Genomic DNA, 27,515 nt, shown 5'->3' with positions numbered 1-27,515 from the left:
GGGTGTTGTCCCTTAACCAGGGATTTAAAGGCTCGCTTCCCCGGCACGTTAATAGCCAATCAAACACACAAGGCTGGAGAATACACTTAATCCATTTACTTCCGATACTGCAGTATGGGTGTGCTCTCCGGTTCCACAAGATGGAGGCACCCAGAACCAACGAATCTCATAGTATATATAGGCCCTGACTACAAGAGGGTGTTAGTCTCTTTCTAACCCTTCTATTGGTCAGTTCTGGATTAGCAAATTAAGTTACATTCAATTTTCAAGTTAAGCTGCACAATCTCAACGAGTCATAGGTTACATTCAATGCTCTATTGGTCGAAAGTTTTCCCCTTTGTCTGCTAGGACATGATGTCCACCATTAAGGAATGCAAATCTGGCATGTAGCCACCTGTAGCCACCCTTTGGCAGAGAAGCCATCTTTAACCCTTGGTACATTACATTCATTACAGAGATGAAACCTCTCACTGGGGCCATCAAGGGGACCCTTTTCCCTGGGGTAGCTGTTCAATCCCCATCGCCTTCAGAGGCAGTCGCTCCATCGCCCTGATCTCCATGGCAACAGGGCAGGAGCAGCTCTAGGAATGCCAGAACCTGACCTGTCGCCATGGTGATCGCTGAGAAGGACGCTTCATTGGGACAGGGTCATCTCTGGTGTGAAGCAATCCTTTCTCCCAGCAGCACCTCTTCTGAACCCATCGATCCTGCTTGCCGCCTCAGCAGCTGATGGCCCTTTGGTGAGGCAAAAGGGGAGGAAAGGAGCAGCTGCTAATCTTGCGCGTTGCCCCAATGTCATTAGAAGGGTGCTTGCTGCGGCTGGATGTTTCATGTCCATCCATGGGAGGCATCCTCCCCCCGCTCCCCCCAATCCACTTGGGGATCCCCTTGAGACGATCCTCAGATGGATCAGGGAGCAGGGGTGGTGGCTTGGGACATGCATATCCCTGGCAACATGTGGGGCGTCATGATTGGCAACGCCCCTACCAGGGACAGCATGTTCCCATGTGAGCGAATGATTCAGGAGGCCCGTTCGCCCCGCCCCACCAAGGGATGGGATGATTGGGGCTCCTGAAACGCTTGCCCACATGGGATTATTTTCCCTTGCCCATGGAACCGTGCAGAGCTTGAGTGGCCGGGTTTCTGCTGCTCTTGTCTCGCGACTCTATGGACAGGGAATAATCAACGGAACCCGTCAGACGACATACAGTTGCCAGGATAGTCAATGGAGCAGCCCAATTTTTTTCTCCATTGACTATTCTGGCAAATTAGTCAACCATCCGTTCCTTGTCCATTGTGTGTTGTCCGCCAGATGACACAATAAGCAACGCAACGGACGATTGACTCTTCCCTCCCCTTGCTGTGGCCTATCGTGTGCTGCACACAAAGCAAGCCAGTCTTTTTTTTTTTAGGGTGACCATATGGAAAGGAGGACAGGGCTCCTGTATCTTTAACAGTTGTATAGAAAAGGGAATTTCAGCAGGTGTCATTTGTATGCATGCAGCACCTGGTGAAATTCCCACTTCATCACAACAGTGAATGCTGCAAGAGCCCTGCCCTCTTTTGTAGCTGGAGCTGCATGCATACAAATGACACCTGCTGAAATTCCCTTTTCTATACAACTGTTATTTTTTCACTATGGTGTGATATATTTCTATTTAAATTGTAGCAATTGCTTCTAACTTTGCATCTATAGAATATAAAACCAGCATGTGCAAATATTATGCAAATTTATGTCAACTTTTATCCTTTGTTATTGATGCATTTCCTCTTTGGGGGCAATGTGTTAGTGGCCACCCTACGTGGTTGAAAACACAACTGCTGGGTAAAGTATAATGTGGTGGGTGTGAGAAATATTCCTCTGCAATTTCCACTGGCTCCAGCAAGCAGCAGCACTGCCTTAGAATAAACACCTCCCGTTCCTGATCCAAAAACAACTGGGGAGAGAGAAAACTAGCCCAGCACGACCTCTCCCTCCCGCGCCGTCCCACTTTTCCAGTTCCCAAACAACAACATATTTTTTTAAAAGAAATCCTCCTGCAAACAACACAACCAGAGATCTTTTCATTTCATAATATGAGATATTCCCCTGCTGCTGCACACAGAGGCAGCCAGAGGAGAGAGTTTTCCCAGCTGCTGCTGTTCCAAAGGCGGACATTTGCTTGACATTGTATTTAATGTGCTGTTTATTGCCTCGCCATTGAATAACACACTCCTCCCCCCAGTCCCTCCATCTTTCTCACTCCCGGTTCAGTGAGATATTCACCACAGCGTCGCTTTCTGCGCTGGAGAGGAGAAAAAAGGCGGGAGAGGCCGCTCTCCACAAAGCAATAAGGAGTGTTTGTGTGCTATATTCCAAATCTCACGGCTTCACCGCTGCAATATTTGGTCCCTTGACAATGTGAATCCTTCTCTCCCCCCCCCCCCCTTTTTGCTTTTTTGTTCTGTCTTGCCTCGAGGGGATGAGGAATCGTTTACCAGGATACCATTTGAAATAACTATTGAAGAATGCAGAACGAAGGGGACAGATAGCAGAAAAACAGAAAAAAGACAGCACGATCTGGAGCGCCCAAACTCTATTTGATCGGCGTTGTTGACACACATTTACAGGGAAAATGTATGTGTGTGCATGCATGAAAGCGAGGAAACCTTAGTGTCACGTAGATTATGCAACACTCGCATTGGATACTAATTTTTTGGGGATGCACGTTTAGTCTGTCTTCAGTTAAGCGTCTCTCTGCAGATTAAAGGCTTATTTATTGGGCTTGGTGTTGTTGTTTTTAATGGGATGTAAACATTCGTTGAGACTAGGGGCTAAGGTATGTTTTAGAGCTGCAGCCTTCCTCAACCTGGGGCGCTCCAGATGTGTTGGACTGCATCTCCCAGAATGCCCCAGCCAACTGGCTGGGGCATTCTGGGAGTTGTAGTCCAACACATCTGGAGCGCCCCAGGTTGAGGAAGGCTGAGCTATGGGAACCATCCTCTTTTCTGAAATGTCCTTCCTGAGCCCTCCTACCAGGTTGTGAAAGAAACCTCGTGGATCTGGATCATGCACCGCTGAGTTGTGAGAGGTTGTAAATGTTTCTTCACACGCGCGCACACACACACACACAGTCACCACTTCTATGAGTTCTTAAAATGCTTGGGAAATACCCTCTCTCTCTATATATACATACCGTATCTCTCTGTATAAAGACATATTACATACTATAAGTTTGTGTATTAATATGTTTATTATTATTGATGATGTTATATCACACTGTGGTTATTTCCTCACGTTGTGCTGATATCCCAAGTGTATTTATGCTCTGGGCTCATAGATGGCTATAAAATAAATCCCTAGCTATAAAATAAACCCTTAGCAGGGCTTTGGCAGACAAACCCTCAGCATATATTACAGTGTCCCCTTCCACCCGTACATTCCCTCTCTAGCTGTAGGCTGAAGCAGGGATCCCAACGGAGCATAGAGGTGTACGTGTTCTCGTGAGTTGGGGCAGCGAGAAGCGGCGGCAGAGGGGTTGGCTAAGCGTGTAACAGCAGGGAGGGGATATATGTGTGTCTGTGTGTGTCTGTGTGGTACTTCCTGTGGTATATTTATGACTAGGGCTTCGATTTCCGGTAGCTGATACGCGCGCTCTCTGTGTCTCCCTCTGTCTCGCAGAGCGTTTAATAATATACCGAGGAAAGGAGGAGGATAGCTTTCGGCAAACACACACACACACATTGGGGTGAGGAGGAAGACAGAGAGAGCTGCCAGTGGACGGGGATGAAAGACACTCCCCACCACCACCACACACACACACCCCTCAGACACAACAGTCTCTCTCCTCCTAGCCTAAACAAGATCTGATGAATAACCTTACCATCCAATATCACCAATAGACCACGGTCTCCACTCCCCACTACCAGCACCACCCACAACACACGCACACGCGTGCACACACACTACATCACATTCCTATGGACAGGCACGTGCAGGTAGGTGGATATCAGAGCTTTGGGGAGGCGAGGGAGAAAGCAGAAGCGAAATGGCGTGGATGTGAGCCTGAGGTTTAACAAATGGTCTCTGAGCATAGTGCGAAAGGGATGGCAGCTTATTAGTACTTATGACATCTGAGTGTATGTATAAGAGAGAAAGTCTTACTCTGTTTTTGTGGGTCTAGGGTGGGAGGCAGCTCTGCTAGAAAAGGGATAATATGTGTAGAGATAACTGTCTGTGCTCGTCGTTTGGAGAAGTACAAGGGAGATAGGGCAGTTATTGAATAGAAGGAGGTGGTATAGGTGAGAAGCATTTATCTCTCTCTCTCTGTGTGTGATGGCATAGTGGATTGGCGATGGCCGGTGGAAGAAGACTTAAGAGTTGTACCCCACACTTAACGAGGGTCATTAATGCTTTATTGATCAGAGTGTTTTTGTGTGTATATAAGTTTATTAGAGCATGAAAGGAATGAACTGCAGTTTTCTTTTCTCTGGAGGGATTGAAGGCAGTTGAAGAAGGAGAGGCATCTTTGATGGGGCGGTTAAAAGATGTGAGCCGATGTCTATTTGAAGGAGATACGAATTTCGAAGTGTGTATGGGGAGTTGGGGTGGGTGGGCAAGTATGGGCAGGTATGTTCGGGGTCGTGAAGGTAATATATCTTTGGGGTAATTGTGATGAGGCGGTTGAATGGAGAGGATTGTGTAGGCTTGGGAAGGAAGCATGGTTGTACTGTGTGGGTAAGTGATGGGTGGGATGGGGATGTGTAGAGGCAGGTGTAACTAAAGAGCTGTGTGCGTGTGGTGGTTGTACAGTGAGGTGTGTGTGTCCGTGTCCAAGGAGTAGACATATTATATATGTATATTGTGAAGAGGGGGGCATGTGTAATTGTGTGGCGAGACAGGTATTCTACTATGAAGCGTCCCTTTTGAGAATAAGGGTAAAATCCAACTTAAGCCCTACTTAGAGTAGACCCATTGAAATGAATGGGACATGACCAACTTAAGTGAACTTACGTCAGATTTTACCCTAAGAGCCCGATCCCCCATACATGTCTACTCAGAAGTAAGTCCTATTGAGTAACTCAGATACGTGGGTATAGCTTCAGCCTCAATGTGCGTTTGCTTGGCTCGGGACAGGTGCAGTAATACGGAGAAGTATTATGAGGTCAAAATGTGTGCTGTTGTGGCGGGACAGCATGGAGAGGCACACAGAAAGAGCTCCATCCTTCCTTTCTTTTTATTTGACCTATCCTTGGAATTTCGTTCTGCAAAAAATCAGATTCTCTTTACTTTGATCTAAAAAGACGAAAAGGAGGAGAAGCAGAGGGGGTGGTGGGGAGAAAGAGTTATAAAGAAAAGCTTCCTGCTTTGTTAAGTTGTGGGGCTAGGAGACCTTGATCGACAGAAAAGAGCATAGAAACATTCTCCTAGTTGTTTTGCAGTTTTCTCTCCCGAGTTCTGCTTTCGTTTTTACTCTGGACCGAGAGATCCTAGCATAGAGGATTGGGGGCTTTTAAGAGCCGGATCGGGCCCCTGTGCCTACTCTAGAGTAAAAATGGAAAAGAGGTAGATATGTATTTAAAGGGATGTCTATTTTGGCCCTAGCACACACCCATGTGATTCTCTTGCTGGGTTACTTACCTTTATTTATTGTTTCTAGCAAAATAGAAAGGAAAAATAAGGACAAGGAGGCAGGGTGATTATTGCTTGGTGATCCTGAACGCAGGGGCACTTCCATCACGGTCCTCTAAGGTGTGTTAGACTGCACACTTATTTGGGAGTAAGTCCCATTGAATTCAGTGGGGTTTACTTCTGTGTAGACATGTATAGGATTGCACTGCTAGATGGTTAACTGGAGACTCATGAAAGACTTGAAGGGGAAAGGGTTCATTCTCATTGTTGGCATTTTCTTCGGAAGTTAATTTTTCACTATTGTCTTTCCTGCAAGCAACAGAAGGGAACGATGGAGAGGAACAGTATATTTTTTGCATCTCATCCCCCAACAATGCTAAATGCCAATTAATCTTTCAATCAATTTAAGGTGACATCCAAGTGACAATAAGCACACTGAAACCTCAGTAAGAGAGGCTTGACCTCAAAAGTAGGCTTTCTTATTTCAGAATGCTTGCTTTATTTTCTCATTCCCCTTATGCACCAATGTTATCAAGGCTTGCAGAAAACACTGTGGTTTGGTGTCAGTAAGTGTGTAGGCTGTCAAATCTTTTACTAAGAGAGATATAATAAGCAGAGTTTCATATTTGTTCAGGATCTGCATATTCCAGTCACATTCACTAACTCTGAAGTCATTTTATTTTCTCTCGCATTGCCTTCAGCATCCACTCATCTCTTATGAAACAGAGTTTCTTGATTATCATCCAATGTAGCTCAAACGTTTAAGCATTAGAGGTAACTAGATATTGTTTAAATGAGGCATCTAAAATAATAATAATATAATATATGGTAACAAAAATGCAAGTATGTGGTTCTTCTTGGTTCTGTGGCATCCAGGAACAGTTGCTAAATTACTTCTATATTAGAGAAAAATGCTGAACAATAACAACTGCTTGCCATTTAGCTGTTCAGTAATTAAAAGTGTCCCTAACAGTGCAATCTTATACGCGTCTACTTAGAAGTAAGCCCCACTGACTTTAATGGGGCTTACTCCCAGGTAAGTGCAGCCTAAGTGAGTTATTGGGAGAAAAGCATTTAAAAAAACAACACAAAAATATATATAACAACTTCCAAAGGGTAAGCATGTTAGTCTGTTGCAGAAAAGAGTGAGATTATTTTGGCTCTGATTTTGTGAGCTCAACATGGCAACAAACATTTAATTTTTTTAAAAAAGAAAAAAAATGATGTCTCTTATTTACAACTTGGCATTGGTTCAGTTGATTCTCTTGGATTAAGATCCAGGATCCCATTAAATATGTTTGTTTATAGGCTTTACATGTACTACTTCCAGTACTGTGCTAAATTCCTAGGCTCTTTGAAGTGTAATATGGTTTACTGAATTGGTTAACAATCATACTTACACCCTACTTGCAACAGAGACCAAAGACTTAGAAAAATAGAAACAATATGCAAATCTCAGTTACACTGTTCTGGTTGCTCTTTAATATCTCATGTGCCATGGATTGATGGGATACATTCTGGAATATAGTCCTATCTAGACAGGGTTGCACTGGCGTTGTTTACTATTTAAGACACAGTAGCTGAAATGTTATGTGATGAAAAACGTGCTGAGATACAGATATGCTTTGATAATACTGCCATTGCAGTTTAGTGGCTAGAATGCTCAACTCCTCACTGGATGATCTTGGCAGTCACTTTCTCTCAGCCTAATAGACCTCACTGGATAATTGTAAGTAGAAATAGGTGTGTGGGGATATATGCTACCCTAGGCTCCTTGGAGGCAGGGCAGGATAAAAATAAAATAAGTACATTTAAAGTAGATATTAGAGAAATATTTTCCTTGTGCACACTTTGTTCAGTCTGTATGTATCTGTTGCTATGCACTTGAATGTTTCTTGTACATGAGTTCATTTTAGTTCAGATAAACCTTGAGCAACTCTTCTGGATTGATAATAGCTTAGTGTGATGATAGTTGTAAGATACAGAAGATTGTCTTGAACAGTAATAATTTAACTACCACCCACATTTTATAATGCGTTCAAAGTAGCAACACACCTATCTCTTGGGACAGACAGCTATAGAATTTGTGGGATGTTATCTTTCATTAGATCAAACAACCAATTCAAAGATGTGCAGGGTTTTGAATTCTTCATTAAGCAAAAGGGGTACTCAGAACATAAAGTTTTGTTTAGCTTTTATATCCCCTTCTTTGGTTTAAGCGTTTCCCCCCTAAAAACTAAAAGCCAGCATGGCTGAAAATTAGATTAGTTCTTGGCTGGTGGTGGATAGTTTTTGCTAGTTTTCATGTTACAAAGCTTAAAGTAAATGGAAAACTCAAGTAAAACAATACATTATACATTAATTCTCATCTAAATTTATCACCTTTTAGGGCTGACATACATTGTTTTAATCAGTGCCCAGATTTTTACCAAATGTGCGTGTTTGCTAGCTCTGTTCAGACAACATGTTTCTCAACAGTGGTTTTAGAACTCCACAGTTGAGTTTTTACACTGCTGTTGAGAAATGTGTTGTCTGGCGAGAAAACTCCATGCAAAGGTGGAGGTTTTTTTGGGAAAACACTCCATGCTGTGCAGAGGAGAGTTCCTGCACAATTGTTGTGTTGCATGTTATGTGGCGGGCTCTGTGGAGTTTTCCGTTGCGTTGACTTTTCTCACTGGCTGCAGAGTTCCCTGGCAAGACTGGCAAAAGGAGCGAGTGCCCCTGTAGGAGAGCCACTGGGATTACTTTTTTGCAGCAATGGCTGATGGGATACCATCGGGAGGACCAGGGGAAGAGAGAGGGTGGAGGAACTGTCAATGAAATGTCATGATGGATTTTACTCAACTCCATGGTAGCCCACAGTCACACAATGGTGGAGTTAGAACATGTTGTGTGGGGAGTACCCCCTAAAAACTCAACCGTTTTCACACTGCATTGACTAACATGTTGTCTGTACTGAGCCTTTGTGTCACTTTTCCAATATGATGTATATGACGTTTTCTTTAAATATAATATCACATGTGGTTGGGAGAATCATTTTCTTTGCAACCATTTTATAGATGGTCATGATCAAATGTACTTTATAAGGTTTGCTTTAAAATTCCTCTTGATGTTACTTTAATTGGATTCTTCAAAGGAGCAATGCGACGAATTTTAATTGAGTGAAATGCTGAAACATTATAGTAATGTGATGTCTTGGTGTATCCTTTTTTCATTTCACAGTAGTCATCATGAGCCTAAAACAAGATGCAGTCTTTGAAGGTTGTTTCATATATTATACAGCAGCAAACCTCAATTTGTCACAAGAGTGTACTCCAATAGGGAGCTATAACCAAACCTAGTTCTTTCCCAGACAAGTGTATGAAACATGTGTTTGCAAACATCTATTCATCACATTCACACTTTACACTACATTTTTATCTATACACTGAAAATATCTTAAGTGCACACTGTCGCGACACAGGTCTCACACACCAGGTCTTGACACACGCAAACCCTCCTCAAGCCAAGCACCACCGCTTGAACAACCTGAGGGTAGGGTAAAACACAACCTTTCCCTCACATGAGAGGGTAAAGGCTAGAATCTGAAAAGGTTTTACTGTGTATGTAATAAGCTGAAGGTTATATATAAGGTGTTTACGATAGTAACTGTAGAGCAGGTGCTAAAGCCAAGCAGACTCGTGGTTTGAGGTAACATAACAAAATAAAATGTTTATTTTTGTTTAACAGATCTTCGTTACTTCAAATTCAAGTTAACCTGCTTAATCTACTAGTTTTAATAAAACAGTAACCTTAAGTCTCTTAGAATCTTATCTCCTTTCACTCTCCACACCACTGGCAATCCTAACTGACATTCCCGACCAACTAACCAACACCCCCCACCCCGCTCTAGACTCCCCCATTTATACTCCTCCCGCACTTTCACAGCATCATCAGCCACACCCACTCAGTCCAACATTCTGCACTCACTAGACATACAAAGCCCAAACATACATAAGGGAACAGAACTGTGGGGTAATGCCACACACACCTTTAAAATGTAATGTATGAATTGGCTGTAGTAACATTTGTGATATTATTTTAGACAACTCACTGCAGCAGAGTGAATTGTGTGGCTTAATGTTCAGAACAACAGCTCTGCGTGTACATTATTTCATGGCCAAATTTGTGCCTGTTTAAATGTTACATAGCTACATCACCACGACCAATATTGGCTGAGAGAGATCTTTAGATCTGCACTGATTTTGCACAAGCCTATTTGAATGAGCAATGTACATAATTATAGCACAATGGGACTAAAGGGGCAAGATAAGGGGATGCAAACAAATTGCTATTTAACCCACAAATTGCTGAAATCTAGTGGAAGTGAGTGAGTGTGCTGCCTCTGGAACATTCATCACTTTCAATTAGCAACCTATGATTGCCCTGTTCATAGGTTGTCTGATCCCAAGCACTTCGGGTTGTTTAGGGGTTAAACAACTCGGAGTTAGCCAAACAACAAACTATGGTTAAATCTGCATTGTTTAACCCCAAAACAACCCCAAATTTCTGGGGTTGGATGTCACAGTGACAACATACAAATGGGGCAATTGTAGGTCGTCAACTGAAAGCGGAAACAGTAAGTGCAGGCAGCACTCCCAATTGCTCCTGCTTGTCTCCAACAACAAACCCTATACAACCCATAGTTGTGATGTGTAAACCAGATGTTCCACAAGAACATCAGTGAAAACGAAGAATTAGAATTCGATAATTTCTTCTTTTCTTTAGTGATCTTGCTATATTATTATGTATGCTCTTCTTTTTATTGCCTCTATTTTTCTTTCAAAATAATATAAAATTTCATGGAAACAAAAGGTGATTAACTTTGGCTGAATCGGGCCTGTTATTTTTATATAATATTAGCAGAATAAACTGTGTTCCATATTTCTTTTAAATACCTCTGCAGTGGCACAAAGTTACCCCCAAAATGTATGCATTAAATAACCTTGGACCAACAACTATTTTGTCACAATTCTTTTGACCTTTCTTCCACAATGTTGATTTTTTGTGGCTTTTAAAAAAAAAACAATCAGCAGTACAGAGTGAATTCTTTTGTAAGACAGAAATTATAGAGTATCAGTGTTCTAGTATGTTTCCTTGGTAACAAATATACTACACAGATTCCATAATGAGGTTCTTAGTCTGCTAGCAACTGTGTATATTGTCTTGCTCAGTAATTGTGTCTTGAAGTGAATATGAGGTCTTGTTTATGACTATTTAAACAAATGTTATCCAAGATAAATTGCCGCTGAAAAATGAAAATCTTCCACCTATGGCAATGCATTTCTTTATATACAGAGCAATCTACTGTCTAAAAGTTTGAATGTAAATAATGCAAAATATTTATTCTGGTTGAGAGGTTCTTGTATTTAAAGTAATAGCTATATAGTGTGTACTGCTTGTAAATTCATTGGGTTATTCAGTATCAGTCTAATCATATGCATGTTTACTCAGAAGTAAGATCCAGTGAGTTCAATTTTGGAATGGTGGATAGCTCAATGAAAATGTTAACTCGGTGTGCAGCAGTAGAGAAAAAACAAAACAAATTTCATGCTAGGGATTATTAGGAAAGGGACTGAAAATAAAACTTTTTGCTGTAATAATGCCATTATATAAATCTACGGTTCAGCCACATTTGGAGTATGTTCTTCAGTTCTGGTTGCCTCATCTTAAAATGGATATTGCAGAGCTAGAAAAGGTGAACCAAAATGTTAAATGGGTTGGAGCACCTTCCCAATGAGGAAAAGTGTTTTTTTTTTAATCGGGGTGGGAGAAGATTACTGATGAGAGGTTTATAATTTGATGTATGGTGTGGAGAAAGTGGATGGAGGGAACTGTGTGAGTTAAGAGGACACTCCTTCTGTGATAAAGACCCCAGATACAGGGTCCATGGTAGGGAGAGCAGAAAATGGATGGCTGAGCATAGCAGCCAAATGTAGTGGCTACCCTGTTGCAGTGGTAGTGACCGGTTTGCTGGATTCAGGAGATTGCTTCCGCATGAGCAAAAGCCTGTTCAGGAGTAAGGGCCTATTCACATGCAAGACAAGGGAGGCAGGAAGTAGGTGTGGTTAGAAATCAGCATGTAAAAGCCAGAGGAAGCATGGGATGCCCAGTAGGAAAGAACTCTGTGACATCGTCTGATTAGGGCATGGATGGGCAATATGTAGCCCTTAACCTGATTTGGACTACAACTCCCATCAGCCCTAGGCAGCATAGCCAATGGAGGGGAATAATGGTAGTTGTAGGCCAAACATCTGGAGGGGCACAATTTCCCCACCCCTTGCTTAGGGAACTAGGAACTACAGAGAAAAGGGGACGGGAAGTATTCTTTCACCCCAACTGAGGCCAAAGTGGGCCTAGGCCTATCTCACCCCCTTCCTTATAATATTCATTTTCTTCCTGATAACATTCTTTTTCTTCTTCTCCCGTGATAAAGAACTCTGGGCAATAGAATTGGTTTTCAAGAAATTCGAGACAGACACAAGAAAATACTTTACACAGTCACTGGGACAAGATGTGATGATGGTCACAAGCTTAGACAGTATTAGAAAGAAATTAGAGGCAGTATGCTATTGAGGACAGGTTTAAATGGAAACTCCATGTTCAGAGGGAATATTATTATTATTATTATTATTATTATTATTATTATTATTATTATTATTTATATAGCACCATCAATGTACATGGTGCTGTACATATGCTATTGAATACTACTTGCTATAGAGAGGGCTATTGCCTTCACACCCTCATAGTGGACTTTCCAGAGGCATCTGATTGGTCACTGTGGCAAACAGGATGGTGGACTAAATGGATCTTTGGTTTGATCCAGCGGGGCTATTCTAATGTTCAATTGGCCTTTTTATGGTAAGCATGTCTAAGACTGACATTTTAGGCTTTTGTGCTTTCTATATCAAACAATCACATACACACCCTGCCTATAGGAACTTGGGGATCTTGGACCTGGTAACTATTCCCCATCCATACTGTGTAGTGTGCCAAGTGTCAGTGTCACACCTAAAGTGGCTGGAGGCAAAAGACGACAGGGCTCCTGCACCTTTAATAGTTGTGTTGAAGAGGGAATTTCAGCAGGAGAAGAGCAGTACAAGAGGATACCAAGGTGCTTGTAGGTCTGGGAGGGTTCCACATTGTAGAGGTCAGTCCGGCTACCGAAAGAACAGCTGCAGGAAGCTTTTGAAAAATGTTCTGGAAACTAAATGAATCTATATGTCTAGAGGAATGGACCATCCTCCTAATTAGTCATCCATGCCTACAGAGGTTGGGAGCCTTTGTGCTTTTGCTAGGTAATGTTTTGTTAATGACCATTTTCAATGGTGAAAAAACACCAATTCATAGGTCACCTAACTCCAGAACAGCAAAATAGGACCTGTGTTATGAGTTAGATCCTTAATATGCTACAATAACCCGACATCAAGATAGTCAGCATGAGTGTTAAGAACATAAGAAGAGCTGTGCTGTGCTGGATCAGACAAAATTCCTATCTTACCTAGCTTTCTGTTCCCACAGTGTCCCACCAGGTCCCTATGGAAGCCCACAGCAGGACATGAAAGCTCAGCAACCTCCTGCTCATGTTCCCTAACAACTGATATGCAGGAGCATGCTGCTTCTGATATTGGAGGTAATATATAGTCATCATTAATAGTAGCCATTGATGTTGGCCAATGCTGAAGTCTCCCGAAGAAACATCTGGAGCATCTCAACATACTAATTTCAGGAGCGCCCTGGAATTCACCAACACTGAGTAAGGGCTCAAACCCTATGCATGTTTAGATAGAAAAATGTCTTACTACTCCCAGCGTTCCCTGGTCAGCATGACTAGATGGAGAATGGTGGGAGCTGTAGGACTTTTTAAAAACTAAACATGCATAGGATTGTGCCCTAAGTAAACTAGCAGACTCCTTAAATTGTCCTTGGATCCCAATACCTTCTACATATTCACTTGAAACTATCTGACTGTGTTTGGTACTAGATACCTGGCAAAGGAAATGGTATCTTTGCAGATCCATTTAATGCCACATCCTGTATGTCCTACTCTGAGCTGATTCCGAATTGGATACTGAGTGGAACCATACTGGCCAAATGTGGCCTTCCAGTGTCAAGAATACATGCCAGATCAGTAAGCCTTATCCTGAATCAAATTGGATGACAGATGTCTTGTTTGGCAAGAGCAAATTGTACTGCCTTTATAAAGTGACATTGGTGGAAAATATTTGCCCATAAGCAATGATATTGTTTGGAATGCAGCGTGGGTTCTGCACTGCAATATGTTTAGTACCTTTTCCAGTCCAACATAGTGTTTGTAGGTATAGAGTTCTAGAGAAATGTATGTGTGTTTCTAATTTTAAGCTGGCCAATTACTACCAGAGTGTAGTTATAGTTGTAGTTATATTATGTTTCCTTCCTGTTGTAAACTTGTTTGCTGTTCTCATCTCATCCAGTTATTCTTCCAGCAAGTGTTTTGTTAAATAAGTCATTCTACTATTCTGATATACCATTCTGTGGAAAATTAAGGTTGGCCACCTTCTGGGTACAATCAAAAAGAGCTCTGTGGCATACGAGAATGTGCAAAGTGGAATTTTATTTTTATATCTCCCTTTGGCATGAAAAATACTCCATTATGCCAAGTTGTATTTTCTGAACCAGCTATGCATGACAGAAGTGGAGTGTTGCTCCAATACAGAAACAGTCAATTTGTATGGGAGGTTGTTATTCAACAGGGCCTTAATTTACAAGAAACATGTTACACTTTAATTGAGCCCTTTTAAGCAAGCTGCACCTGCTTTAATAGACACATCTTGTTGTGTGCATATGTACAATTTCTGAAGGATGGTTAAAATCTGTTTTGCTTTAATTGGGAGCCAAGGCAAAACGGCAACTTGTAGTAATGGTATAAAGATGTTGTTATGGCTGCTGGGTGACCATCCTTTATTAAGCAAATTGCTTGCTTAATACATCAGGGATCATTTGTTCCCTGAATGAGATCTAATGACTGAAACTCTGTCTCCCTCCCTCTGAAAGGCGATATCCTTCAGCAAATGGGAGGAGCAGACAAATGGTGTTATTGCACTTTAAACAGGGAAACAGAAATGAACATCCCTCACACATTGTATAGAGCAATGGGATTGTATTCACTGGCCACATCCCCTGCCTCCAGGGCATAGGGTTAGCTATGTTCCTCACTAACTGCATGTTTGACAAACATAAAAACGAACCATCCACACATACTGACATATACACTTGCAGTTCCTCCTCTAGATGGAGGGATCCTGAAGCAATCAGGAATCACCTCCTGGTGTAGAAAAGCTCTACGTGTGTACATCAATATGCTTATAGATATCAGGATCAGGCCTGGTCTCCCTGGTGTGGATCCCAAATCAAACTTGGACTCTGAAGAAGCTCAGTCAAGACCAGAAGCAGGGGAGGAAGTTCTCCTAGACTCTCCAGGAGTCAAGGAGGAATCTTCCCAGGAGCTTATTGAACAGGAGGCCCAGGCTCAGAGATAATCTTCCTACTACTCCCTCTTCCTGGGAACTCAGTCTTTGTCGGAGGGGGAGGGGGCACTGGAATTGACAGATCTCAAAGTCCACTGTAGAGTCAAGTGGATGGAGTTGAGAGGAGGTGGGAGTTGGTCCACTAGACTAGCCATATGGCAAGACTCTCCCTGAAGGAAGGGTCTGGTAAAAGCCTTTTGGGCATGGCGGGAAACTGTCCATTTAGTTGATAGTCAACTGTGTTGCTTTGTTTTGCTAATTAAGCTTAGAGGATAGCTCTTGGCATCACATTTCTCCGCCTGTTATGTGCAAACCCACTCTATTTTAGCTACAATCCTATTTTGGCACTTAGGTGGCCAGATGGAAAAACAGATATAGCTCCTGCAACTTTCATAGTTGTGTAGAAGAGGGAATTTCAGCTGGTATCGCTTGTCATGGAAACTACACCTACTGAAATACCCTCTTCTACACAACTATTAAAAGAGCAGGAGCCATATCCTCTTTTGCATTAGGCCATACTATCAGCACTCACCAGCTGAGCTTGCTACTATTAGGGTGACCATATGAAAACGAGGACAGGCCTCCTGTATCTTTAACAGTTGCATAGAAAAGAGAATTTCAGCAGATGTCATTTGTATATATTGGAGAACCTGGTGAAATTCCCTCTTCATCACAACAGTTAAAGGTGCAGGAGCTATACTAGAGTGACCAGATTTAACAGAGGGCAGGGCACCTGCACCTTTAACTGTTGTGATGAAGAGGAAATTTCCCCAGGTTCCCCATATATACAAATGACACCTGCTGAAATTTCCTTTTCAATACAGGAGCCTTGTCCTCCTTTTCATATGGTCACCCTAGCTACTATTGGAAGTTCAGGATTGTACAGTGTAACAATCCTGTGAGTAGTTACACACAAGAATAGGAAAGTGTGGCGGATGGCTTAAGCTGCAATCCTATGCATGTTTGGACAGAAATGCTGGGGCATGCTGGGAGTTGTAGAAGTTTTTTCTTTCTGAACAGGCATAGGGTTGTTCCCTTAGTTGCAAAGTTCGGGTTCTTTCTTGTGCAGTAGGAGCAGTAGAAACAGCAGCAGTGTGTCTGTGTGGGAGCTTTTTTCCTCCTCAGTTTGTCAGATGGATTGTGGGCTATTTCCTTCTTCTAGTACCACTGGGGAAGTGGAGTGGGGGAAATGCTGTGGGCCTTTTTTGTTTTGTTTGTTTCATAAGTGAGTACAGGACAAGGAAACACTGCAATGTTTAAACTAGCTTAAGTCCAAGGGACCGTGGATACGTCTTGCTTTGCTGCTGCCTGAGGAGAGAAAGGAAAATGGCTGAAGAATACTGGAAACTGAGTTCCACGAAGGCTCTTTCTTGAGGTGACAGGGCTCATGATGCTTCAGTGGGAGAGAGAGGAAACCTAGTGTGGTGTTTCTCCCTACCTTCGAATATGAGTTCTGAGCAGAATCTAAGAGCTTTATCACACCAGCGTTATACTGTGAAATCACTGCGAATTGCATGCAAAGGACTCCGAAGCTTTCCAGCTTATAATCTGCTTTTATTGTGAAGTACTCCCATGCGTCCTGCTTTAATTGTGCTAAAAAAGCAAAAGACTCGCCGTATTTTGATACTAGTTTTTGACCGTATCATCCGAGCGGCCACTGGGGCACAGGAGCAGGATTTGAAGAAAAACTAAACAAATGCTTACATCTGCATAAGCTTTAAAGATAAAGACATCAAAATTGGCACAGTCATAGATATTAAGGAGAGCTTTAAGCATACCAAATTTGAATCAGATTGGGTCATCCATTGATTTTTAATGATTTTTTTACATTTCCTTCCCCCTTAAAAACATTTCCTGGTATGCAAAGGATCTTGCCGCCCAGTAGCAACAACAACAACGCTGACAGCTTAGTGCTGTGGGGATAATTCGAGGGAAACAGGTATGTGGGATGAAGCTATAAGAATGCCGAGGGTCTGGAAGGAGGATTCCACATTGATGTTAGTGGCCCAATAGGAAGTAATGAGGGCCTGGATTTCCCCCCGCCCCCCCCAGCTTTAATTTGCCTGTCCCTAGTTTAGCCTTTTGTATCTTAGAAGAAAATAGCTTTTCAAAACAAATTTAAACATTATCAACAGCAATAATAACTGAAACTATAGGTCTAGGGCCAGAAGACGGCAGAGGAAAGAAAGTTGAGATAAGCTGGACTGTTTAGGTTTCATTGTGCACATTTAGATTTTGCACAGCTCAGTTCCTAAACTGTATTCACACCAGCACTCTTGTTGCACTTCCTTTCGTTTTATTGTGGTTCCTCAGTGACCTGGTGTTCAATTTTGGGCTTTTCCTGTTCCCTTGCTCTTCCTCTAATATTTTTTTTAAAAAATACAGGGCCGCAGGTGAAATTTAATCTTCTAGGGGTCCCCAGAAAGCCCAGTCTGTTTTCCCCACCCTGCCACTTTTCTCCAACTATTGGCCGTTTAGTAGTTTCCCTGCTTTTGTGGAGTCGTCTCTCCCCCCCCCCCCCCCCCGAATATTGAAGGTGGAAAAGGCTCTACTAAGGCTTAATAACCGGCAGTAACAGCTTTAAACTGACATATGCTGGTATCTCTTCGGGCCCACCCCGTTTTTTCCTTTGCACTGGAATGCTTTCCACAAGAGCTTCTCTGAAATGGAATTCAACTCTCAGGCTGAAAGAGGTCCTGCTGCCCCACTTTTTATGTGGTTGTGGGCTTTGTTGTGAGTAAGGGGATGGGTTGCAATAGATATTTATAAAATTATGGATAGTGTGGAGGCAATGAATAGAGAGAGGCTTTTCTCCCTCTCTCTTAACACTAGAACTGGGGTTAAGTAAGGAAGCTGAATAGTGGTAAATTCAGGAGAGACAACCGGAAGTCCTTCTTCACATGTCACATAGTTAAACTGTGGAATTCACTTCCACAAGTTGGTGTGATGGCTACCAACTTGGAAGGCTTTAAAAGAAGATTAGACAGATTAATGAAGGATAAGGTTATCCGTGGCTGCTGGTCATGACGGCTCTATACTGCCTTCAATATCAGAGGAAGACAGCACAGCCCTGAATGCCAGTCACTGAGGAACAACAGTAAAAGAGGGCTTGTTGCCTTCATGTCCTGCTTTTGGGCTTCCCAGAGGCATCTGGTTGGCCACTGTGGCAAACAGGATACCGGACTACATAGTCCTTTGATGTCATCCAGCACAGCTCTTCTTACGGCATTTCTGTTATATCGTAGGTATGCCTGGTATAGTAAGTGTCATGTTCAGATCATTAACTTACGCTTTCAGGCTGTTTCCAATTATCATTAACACAACACTCAAGTTTCTGTTACAGAAATTGGGTGGTTATGGCTTTGTTCATGTGACATTATTCAAGTGTTGCTCTCCTCTATCCTTAATTTACCCACTCAAGCTGTGAAAGTGTATAGTAAATTCTGAAATCTAATGCAACAATATCATTTCCTCTACACTCATAATTGTACTGTATAGAGTTTTAGGTGGTTTCAGAGCAGCAGAAATCATGTTATGACATAGTCGTAGGGAAACGGTTTCTCTTCGTGGCTTTGGACAGGATTTTCAGAGGGTTTGCAAAGAAAAAGAACAGCCTTGTTTTCACATAGTTTGACCCATTACAATTGTTTACTGGAAAGTAGGTAGCATATGCTATTGCTTTTACATTTTCCAGACATTTAGGAGAGGAAACTGTGAAAAAGGCAGCGCCAGATAACCAATCATCACATGTAATTGCATTACCGCTAAGGAAATTTAATTCACTCTTCGGTTATGGATTTGGTCAGATGAGTTGCATTCAGTTTGAGATACAGTAATGCATGTGGTGCTGTCTTTAGTGAGAAGACACAGAATAAAATGGATATATTTTTTTCATTAGGTATGTATTATTTATTTTATGTAATGTAAATGTACAGCAGACACCTGATACCGCCATCTGTGTGCAACTGGATACTCCGATATCTTGGTGGCAGAGGTAGAATGGGTGCTATTCTAATTTCCGCACAAAGGCAGGTTCAAAATTACTCCTGTTGCTTTAGTGTGTTTGTTAATCCTACATTGGTTCTTCAGGATACAATTTAAGTTGACCATTTAACTATTTTTTTTAAAGATAAAAAAGCATTTCTGATAGGAACAGAAAGGGCAGTACGCAATGATAAATGTGCAGTGTAATCCTAAACTTGTTTACTCAGAAATAAGTCCCACTGAGTTCAGTGGTACCTGCTTAGGATTGCAGCCTTGGTTTCCCCCCCCTTCTTCTTCTCAAAGCTGTTTGAAAAGGGTCATTGTTTATGCTGTGTACACTGTTCCCACTTTCACCTCTGGAAAACAGGTTTTGGAGGCTTTTATATTGTTTCAGGAATCTGCGAAACCTGTTTGACTGGAAGCAACAGTGGGAGAAAACAAATGAGTGTGGGGACTATCAGAAGCAATGCTTGTCTCAAACATTTTCAAATATTCAGTATATTCAGGGCAAGAACTAGCAAATTGGTCCTCTTGGACAAAGTAATAAACTCTTTTTTCTTTCTCTAACATGCATTATGTGCACACATACATATGCCATTTACCATCCTGCCCAACTTATAAGTGTGCGAATCCACCATGTAGGATATCTCTAAGCCATCCTTCCCCATCCTGGTGCCCTCCAGTTGTTTTGATCACAACTCCTATAAGCCTCAGAAATGCTGGGAGTTGGAGTTCAAAATACCTGGATGGCAGTGCTCTTACTTGGATGGGATACTTCCAGAAGATGGCGCTGGGAGATTACGGCTCAGCCCCTTGGCAGACGTGTTTTGTGGTTCCACAGGGTTCTGTTCTTTCTCCCATGGTATTTAACATCTACAGGAACCACAGGGAGTAGCCATCTGGAGAGTTGGTGTGAGGTACACCAGTTTGCAGATGACACCCAGCTTGATCTCTCTCTTTTGTTAGATGCTGGTCAGGCTCTGGCTGTCCTGAACCAATGCTTGGGCACAGTAACGGACTGGATGAGGGTGAACTAATTAAGATTCAACCTAGACAAGATGGAGGTACTGTTGGTTGGTGTTTCATCCACCGGGGTGAATGGTGTGTTCAACCTGTCCTCCATGGGGTTGCATTCCTCCTAAGCAGGGGTGGGCAACTTCTAGCCCAAATTACCTCTGTGGCTCAAAGTGCCTTTTCGGCTGATCCATCAGCTGTGACCTTAGCTTGATAAAGATTGCTTGGCCTCAGTGACACGTGCTCTGGTAACCTGTCATTTAGGTTATTGAAATGCATTCTGTGGGGGCTGCCTTTAAAATTGAGCCTCAAGATTACTGACTGGGACTGGACACTTTGACTGTATTACACCTGTGCTTTGACAGCTGCATTGGCTCCCAGTTTGTTTAAAGACCCAATTTAAAAAGCTGTTTTAACCTTTAAAGCCTTAAATGGTTTGGGCAAGCTTTCCTGAAAGACTGCATTCTCCCATATGTAACTACCTGAACCTTGAGATCTTCTACAGGTCCAACTCAAAGTGCCTCCTGCTGAATGAAGTCAGGCAGGTAGCCAGAAGGGCAGGGGTGATAAACCTTGCTTCCCCCTCCCCTCTCCCATCTCTTTTTCCTTGTGTGCCATGTGTTTTAGGTTGTAATCCTGAGGGCAGGGACTATATTACTACTGGTATTTGTAAGCTGCTCTAGAAGCCTTTCTGACTAAAGCACAGGGTAAAAATGCTTTAAACAAATAAATAAGTAAATAACATGTAAGATAAGCACACCAATGACCAAATTCACAGGGTTGTTCTAAAAATGAACATATATTAAAAGTGTGCTTTGTAGATGATGATGGTTAATTACCGGAAAGTGCAAGGTGTTTTTTCCCCCCAAGTTTAGGCTTCTGGTGCTTTGGGTTTTAGGTTTCAATGCATTTAAATTGGTTATGACACAGAGAAAATGGTACAAGTGAACAAGAGAGGCAGGTGCACTTCCTGGAATAACAGAATATCAAAGAACAAAAATGGATCAAGAGTATTGCAAATAAGCCTATGTAAACTGTTTATGATGGAAATGAGCTTCAGAATTCAGCGTAAGCAAGCCGTGCCTGAGAAAGACCTAACAGGACTGTGGCGGAAAGATTTTTTTAAAAATTTGCTGCTCATGTAAACAAAGGTTGCTGACTTAGGGCAATGACATTTGAATCAGCAGTCTCTGAAATAACTCATGTTTCTGAACGTGTAAACAAGACAAAGCTTCATTTAACTAAACCACATATCCAAAATAGATCGAAAGCCCACATCTTTAGATTTACGTGTTTATCTTTTGAAGACCAAATCCTGTTCTTTCCTACTCATGGGCAGGGTCAGGGTCTCTTTCATGGCAGGGAAAATGTTTTTCTTCTCCCCAGGCAGTGGGGGAACAGGATACAGGTGTGCCAGTTGTTGATGCCAGGCTGAAAATAATAAGAATAAGAATAATCTATTAATAATCTATTGAACCTATTAATAATCTCCCAACTGGCCATAACAGACTCTTGCAATGCTTGTTTCTTCACTCTCCCACCCTTTCTCTAGACTGATAAATGGATGGCCTTGTGGTTAAGGTTCTGGTTTATACCTGAAGAGATCCACGTTCAGTTCTCCAATCTGCTTTAGACTTTGTAGCTGTGCTCTGGTGAATCTATTCCTTGTTTCGAACTGGAGAGTAGACATTATGAATGCATGTTTATTTTTAAAAAAACCAATACTTCATTCTCTTTCCAGAAATTGCACCTGGCTTTTTAGGTACATAATTCAAGGCTAGGAGAAGGGTTGACACCAGGGACGTGCACTGGCTACCAGATTCAATTTGGACCCTGATTCAGTGCTTTGGAAAATGGCCTATTTCTGCTCAGACCGATTCAGAAGCCATCTGCTTTGACTTGGGTACCAAACCTGAGTTGAGATTCAGAAACTTTGTGTCTCCCATGGACTATCATGGGAAATTAAAAAACAAACAAAAAGTTATCATCCAATCTCTGGGTCAGGATTGGATGATATCTGCAGGAGGAGATTATGCTTAGCAGATGTCAGAAAAATAGGTGCAGGGAATTTTATACTATCTACAGTACCTTTATATTGTGATTTATTTTTTTAAAAAAGGGAACTGATGATAACCTTTTTATTTCTTATCAGAAGTGGATGGAAATTGCAGTGATATTTGCCCCATTTGAGGGGATCAAGCCTACCAAATTTCAGAATGATAGCTGAAGGTGTTTTTTTTTTAATTCTTATTTGCAAGAGCAGCCTTGACATTTTGAGAATATCCTAAAGGGGACATGCTTATCCCACCTATGTTTTTTTGTGGACCATTGCTCTGAAAATGTCAGGCAGCTTAGCAGTTTCTCTAAGATAGAAATTTGCAATGTTTCAGAAGGATAGGTGCAGCAGTTTATGTGGGGAAAAGTGTTTCATTTCCCCTTTCCTCTGTTATTTTGAGCAATTAGTATAAAAATGGCACATATATTACAGATGTCCACAGGAAAGAAACCCCCCAAATTCCAGAAGAATAGTTGCAAGGGCTTAACACCATTTTTTCACAGTGAAGCTTTGTGGCATTGGGGAAAAAATGTCATCTCACAGTCTCGTCCTTACCTTCCTCCAAAGCACAGTGATTGGAGCCCCTGATCAAGTGTGCCCTGGGATTAGAAAGTGGACCTGTCAGTCACTCAACTGCACTCCCTCCTCACCCCACCATAATCCGTGTTTAAGAGAAACAAAACCCAAAGATGCAATTTGGAGAGAAGATATAATTTCTGCATCTCTGAGCACGAATTGGTAATGAAGCATTATTTTTGGCTTGGTTTCAATCTTGGTTGCTTCCGCGGGAAAGCATCAGAAATGGTCCATTGGACCCAATTTGGCCAAATCTGATGCCATGGGAACCATACTAGTAACATCACAGAAATAGTGGAACAGCACTTACTCCCTTCTCTTGTCCAGAAGTTCAACAATGTATAATGTATTTCTTGACTTTCTAACTGGTTATCAGTCCACACTGACACAATAATCATTAAGGCCCATTTAGAAGCTGTTCACCCCTCATCCAGAGGCATCAGCATCACGTCTGCAATCTCTTTGGTGCATACAGAGGGTGCAATGGGACATTGCTTTACATATTTCTTGATATACTCTTGTTAAAGGAACAGGTGTCAAGGTCAGACCAGGGCCATGGGCAATTGCATCCAAACCTAGTTCCTAGTAGAGCTTGAGGTCAGAGGCCTGAACTGGAATGGAGCAAGCAGTATACTAAAGCCTCACTCTTGGGTGATCCAGTATCTTCATACAGTCTGCCAATTAATTGTAAGGGATGCTGCTGCACAACCTATTTTCTTCTGCTCATCGAGGACTTTTTCTGAGCACCCATTTACTCCATAGTATCTTTAGCACACAAAGCTGAGTTCACATCCCAGACCCTATTAGCTTCATCCCACGTACCTGCTTCCCTCAGATTATCCCTGTAGCGCTAAACGTTTGCAGTTGTTGTTTTTGCTACCGGGTGACAGTGATTCTTTGCATACCAGGAAGTGAGTTTAAGGGGGGGAAATGTAAAAAATCATAAAAAATCAATGGATGACCCAATTCAATTCAAATTTGGTATGCTTAAAGCTCTCCCTAATATCTATTATTGTGCCAATTTTGGTGTCTTTATCTTTAAAGCTTATGCAGATGTAAGCATTTCTTTAAAATCCTGCTCCTGTGCCCCAGCGACGGCTCGGAAGATACGCTCAAAATGTAGGGGCTAAATACAGCGAATCTTTTTGCGTTATTGCACAATTAAGGCAGGATGCATGGGAGTAGTTCACAATCAAAGCAGATTCTGAGGTGGAAAACTTCTGAGTCCTTTGCATACAATTTGCAGTGATTGCACAGTACGCTGGAGTGATAAATTTCTGAGTTTCCTGCAGTAAACCCTGAAGATTCTGAGACTGGAAACAGTGAAATTCCTAAAATACTGGATAAAGGGGGAGGGAGAGTTCCCAGGTCTGTTTCTCCCTGTGCAGTCTGCTTAAGAAGAATGTACGTAGTAGCATTCTCTTATCTGTAACATATTTCCCCCCACCAGAATCTCTAATGAATAGGTAATATGTAATTCATTACCTGTTCACATTAGAGGAACCATGTACATAATTATTTCTGTTTCCAGGATTACAATGCCCTTCACAGCTTTTAGTTAATTATCTAAGGGTGCACTGCCTGAACTAATGGCCATGTTTCTAGGTTCAGTTGTAGATGGCTTCAGGATGTTGTTAATCAGGTAAGTTGCAACAGTTAATTAGTAGTTCTCACCTAGCTGAAAATTACAGAATGTTTTGTTCTGTTTACAATCTTTAAAATGAGAAGGAAACACTTGCATAGATTGTGGCTGTAACTATTCTGTGCTTAAAAACGATCTGTGCCAAGGTGATCTAAACTCTGCACCAATAAAAGCTCAATTCTGTGACCTTTTATAAACAAAACAAATGTGCATGATGTTTCTTACGTTGCATCTATTTATCCTGCTCTGGCACCCAGTTGTGGAATGGGCTTGCCTGAGAGGCTCACCTGATGCTTACATTGTGCTCTTACTGGCACCTTTTTATTTTCTTAGGCATTTTTTATATAATAATAATAATAATAATAATAATAATAATAAATAATAATGTATTTCTTACCCGCCTCTCCCTCTGGATCGAGGCGGGGTACAACACAAATAAAAACACCATAAAATACATACAACTAATTCAAACGTTTAAAACCAGTGCATTATTAAAAGCAGCACACCATTAAAAAAGGCATCTTAAAATTCAACTGGGTATTCAAACACTTCTTGGCTGCCTTTCAGGGCACAAGCCCTCCCAGGGCGGCTTACAGCAATAGAACAATAAAAGCAGTTAAAATATTAAAAGCAGTAAAAGCCATAAACACAATAAAGTAGCAACAAGCAACAGTAAAAGCCAGCAATAAAATTAACAGCAACAACAATGTCAATAGTAGCAACAACAGCAGTCAAGAGAAGACTACAGTATAATAATAGGATTTCAAGGCCTTTTTAAAAGCCTGCAATGACGGAGCATGGCAGACCAGCAGCAGCTTGCTCCCAAGGTGTGGGGCCAGTGCAGAGAAGGCCCTCTCACGTGTGATCACCCATGTAATTGCTCTCACGGGTATAGAGAAGGGCCTCTCTTCTTGATGTTAAAGTGTGGCAGGCTGATACGGGGTGGGTCGGAAGGTGGTCCTTCAAATAATTTGGTCCCAAACAGTTTAAGGCCTTAAAGGTCAGAACCAACACTTTCAGTTGGGTTCAGAAATACACCAGTAACCAGTGCAGCCGGTTTTAATCTTTTAGCTCTGTTTTAAATCTGTTATTGGATTTTAAACCTCTGCGTTGCTGCTATATTTTATTTTGGTTCATACGTTTTAGTTGTTGTGAATTGCTTGGAGAGCTTCAGCTGTTGGGCAATACAGAAGTATAATTAATTAGTTGATTGATTGATTGATTGATTACTATATACAAGACTGGAATGGACTGAGGCATGAATGAGAGACAATAGTGACTTACAAAACAACTGAGTGTGTCTACCTGGAGTCCAATGCTATGCTAATACTCTTTCAGGAGAAATTAGTCTTCTCTTGCCTTGGTGGCAAGAGGCATTTGCAAGCCACTGTGCTTACAGTCTGTTCAGCACCTTTTGAACATGCGGTTGTAGCTGAACTCAACGCCATTCCATAGTTGGCACAGTAACCCTTCTCCCCTGAAGACTTGCCAATGGTAGCAAAGTGATGGTAGTTGAATAGAAGGAATGTGGCAGGGCGCTAGGGTTTAAGTGAATGGAAAATAAAATCCTTCATTAAAATACCATAAGCTGGAAAGAAAAATTGTGCCGTTTATTAGATCACCTGCTGGTGATGCTGTATTGTTACAGCAGTCTCTCTTGATAAGAGAACCAGAGATTAATGTTCTTTTCTGAGAATGCCATTGCACTGTCGAAGCGACTTAAAACAAATTAATTTTTAAAAAAAAAGAAAGAAAGAAAAAGAAAAGTCACCTGCAGTTCTGGCTGTGTTGTATATAAATATAGGCAAAGCAAATTTTCAAACAGTTCTTGCTCTGCATGAAATAATAAATAAAATTGAGCTGGAACAGTAATGAATTCTCACAAGAGCAAAGAACATTAAATAAAATGCAGCCAAGAGGTTTGGCAAATGGGAGAAAGGAAGACGTTTCGCGGGAGAGAGTTTTATTTATTTATTATTTATTTTATTAATTATTCTTGTCTGTAGCTTAATATAATAAAATCTCTACGTGGTTTACATAAAAAGTATTAAAATCACTGTAAAGATACACCATTAATAAACAATTATAACTAGTAGAACAACAACAAATAAATAAATAGAAACATTAAAACAGAGCAGCGTCACGATGATCAATTACAAGCCAGGAAAAGCTTGGACAAGCAAATAATAATACAAAGGACCAAAGAGAAGGGAGCCAAAATGACTCTTATGTGGAGTGTGTTCTTGTTATGGCACCTGAGATGTGCAGAGAAAGAGACTCTGTGTATTGTAGAGACCCCTGGGGAGGGCACAGGGTGGCCAGTCACACATTGCCCCCAGCCATGGGGTCTCTGACAGTGAGGGGCTAAGCTAGGGTGACCATATGAAAAGGAGGACAGGGCTCCTGTATCTTTAACAGTTGTATTGAAAAACGAATTTCAGCAGGTGTCATTTGTATATATGGAGAACCTGGTGACATTTCCTTTTCATCACAACAGTTAAAGCTGCTGGTGCCCTGCCCTCTTTTAAATCTGGTCACTCTAGTATAGCTCCTGCACCTTTAACTGTTGTGATGAAGAGGGAATTTCACCAGGTTCTCCATACAAATAAATGACACCTGCTGAAATTCCCTTTTCTATGCAACTGTTAAAGATACAGGAGCCCGGTCCTCCTTTTCATATGGTCACCCTAGCTAAGCCTTCATTGGGTGCTTGAAACCTACAGGCACTCCTTCTGTTATCACCCTCCTTAGAGCTACATAGCTTATTTCAGCCTGAGGGCCAACTTGCATATGGCGATGTGCTTGGGCCCGCATTCCGTTGTTGGGCAGGGCCACAGAGGAAATGAGTGGGGCCAAAAATACCAGCATATTTTAGCTTAGATCTCTTCCTGCCAGTAGCTAAGCCTAGGAGAGGCATTTCAGACTTTTAGAATGAGAGAGAACTGCACAAAAACCAGGACATCACCAAAGGACTGGTGGTTGGAGGAAAGGGGGTGGGTCTAGGGGAAAGGGGCGTGACCTTCAATGTAAGCAAGTGTAAGGTGATGTATGTTGGGGCAAAAAAACCCAACTTCCAAGTATAAC

General features: G+C 41.8%; 1 protein-coding gene across 1 annotated transcript in view; it reads left to right on the top strand.

Moving 5' to 3' along the window:
- Window positions 1-3,872: 3,872 nt before the first annotated feature.
- Window positions 3,873-27,515, top strand: part of KIAA1958 (KIAA1958 ortholog) — a 60,349-nt gene continuing 36,706 nt past the window's right edge. Inside the window, exon 1 of the mRNA XM_063129173.1 lies at window positions 3,873-3,978. The gene's annotated coding sequence lies outside the window, so the exon portion shown is untranslated. The remainder of the gene's footprint in view (window positions 3,979-27,515) is intronic.

The sequence above is a fragment of the Elgaria multicarinata genome, chromosome 6 (assembly GCF_023053635.1).
Source record: "Elgaria multicarinata webbii isolate HBS135686 ecotype San Diego chromosome 6, rElgMul1.1.pri, whole genome shotgun sequence".
Classification (NCBI taxonomy): domain Eukaryota; kingdom Metazoa; phylum Chordata; class Lepidosauria; order Squamata; family Anguidae; genus Elgaria; species Elgaria multicarinata.
This window is presented reverse-complemented; position numbering and strand designations above follow the sequence as displayed.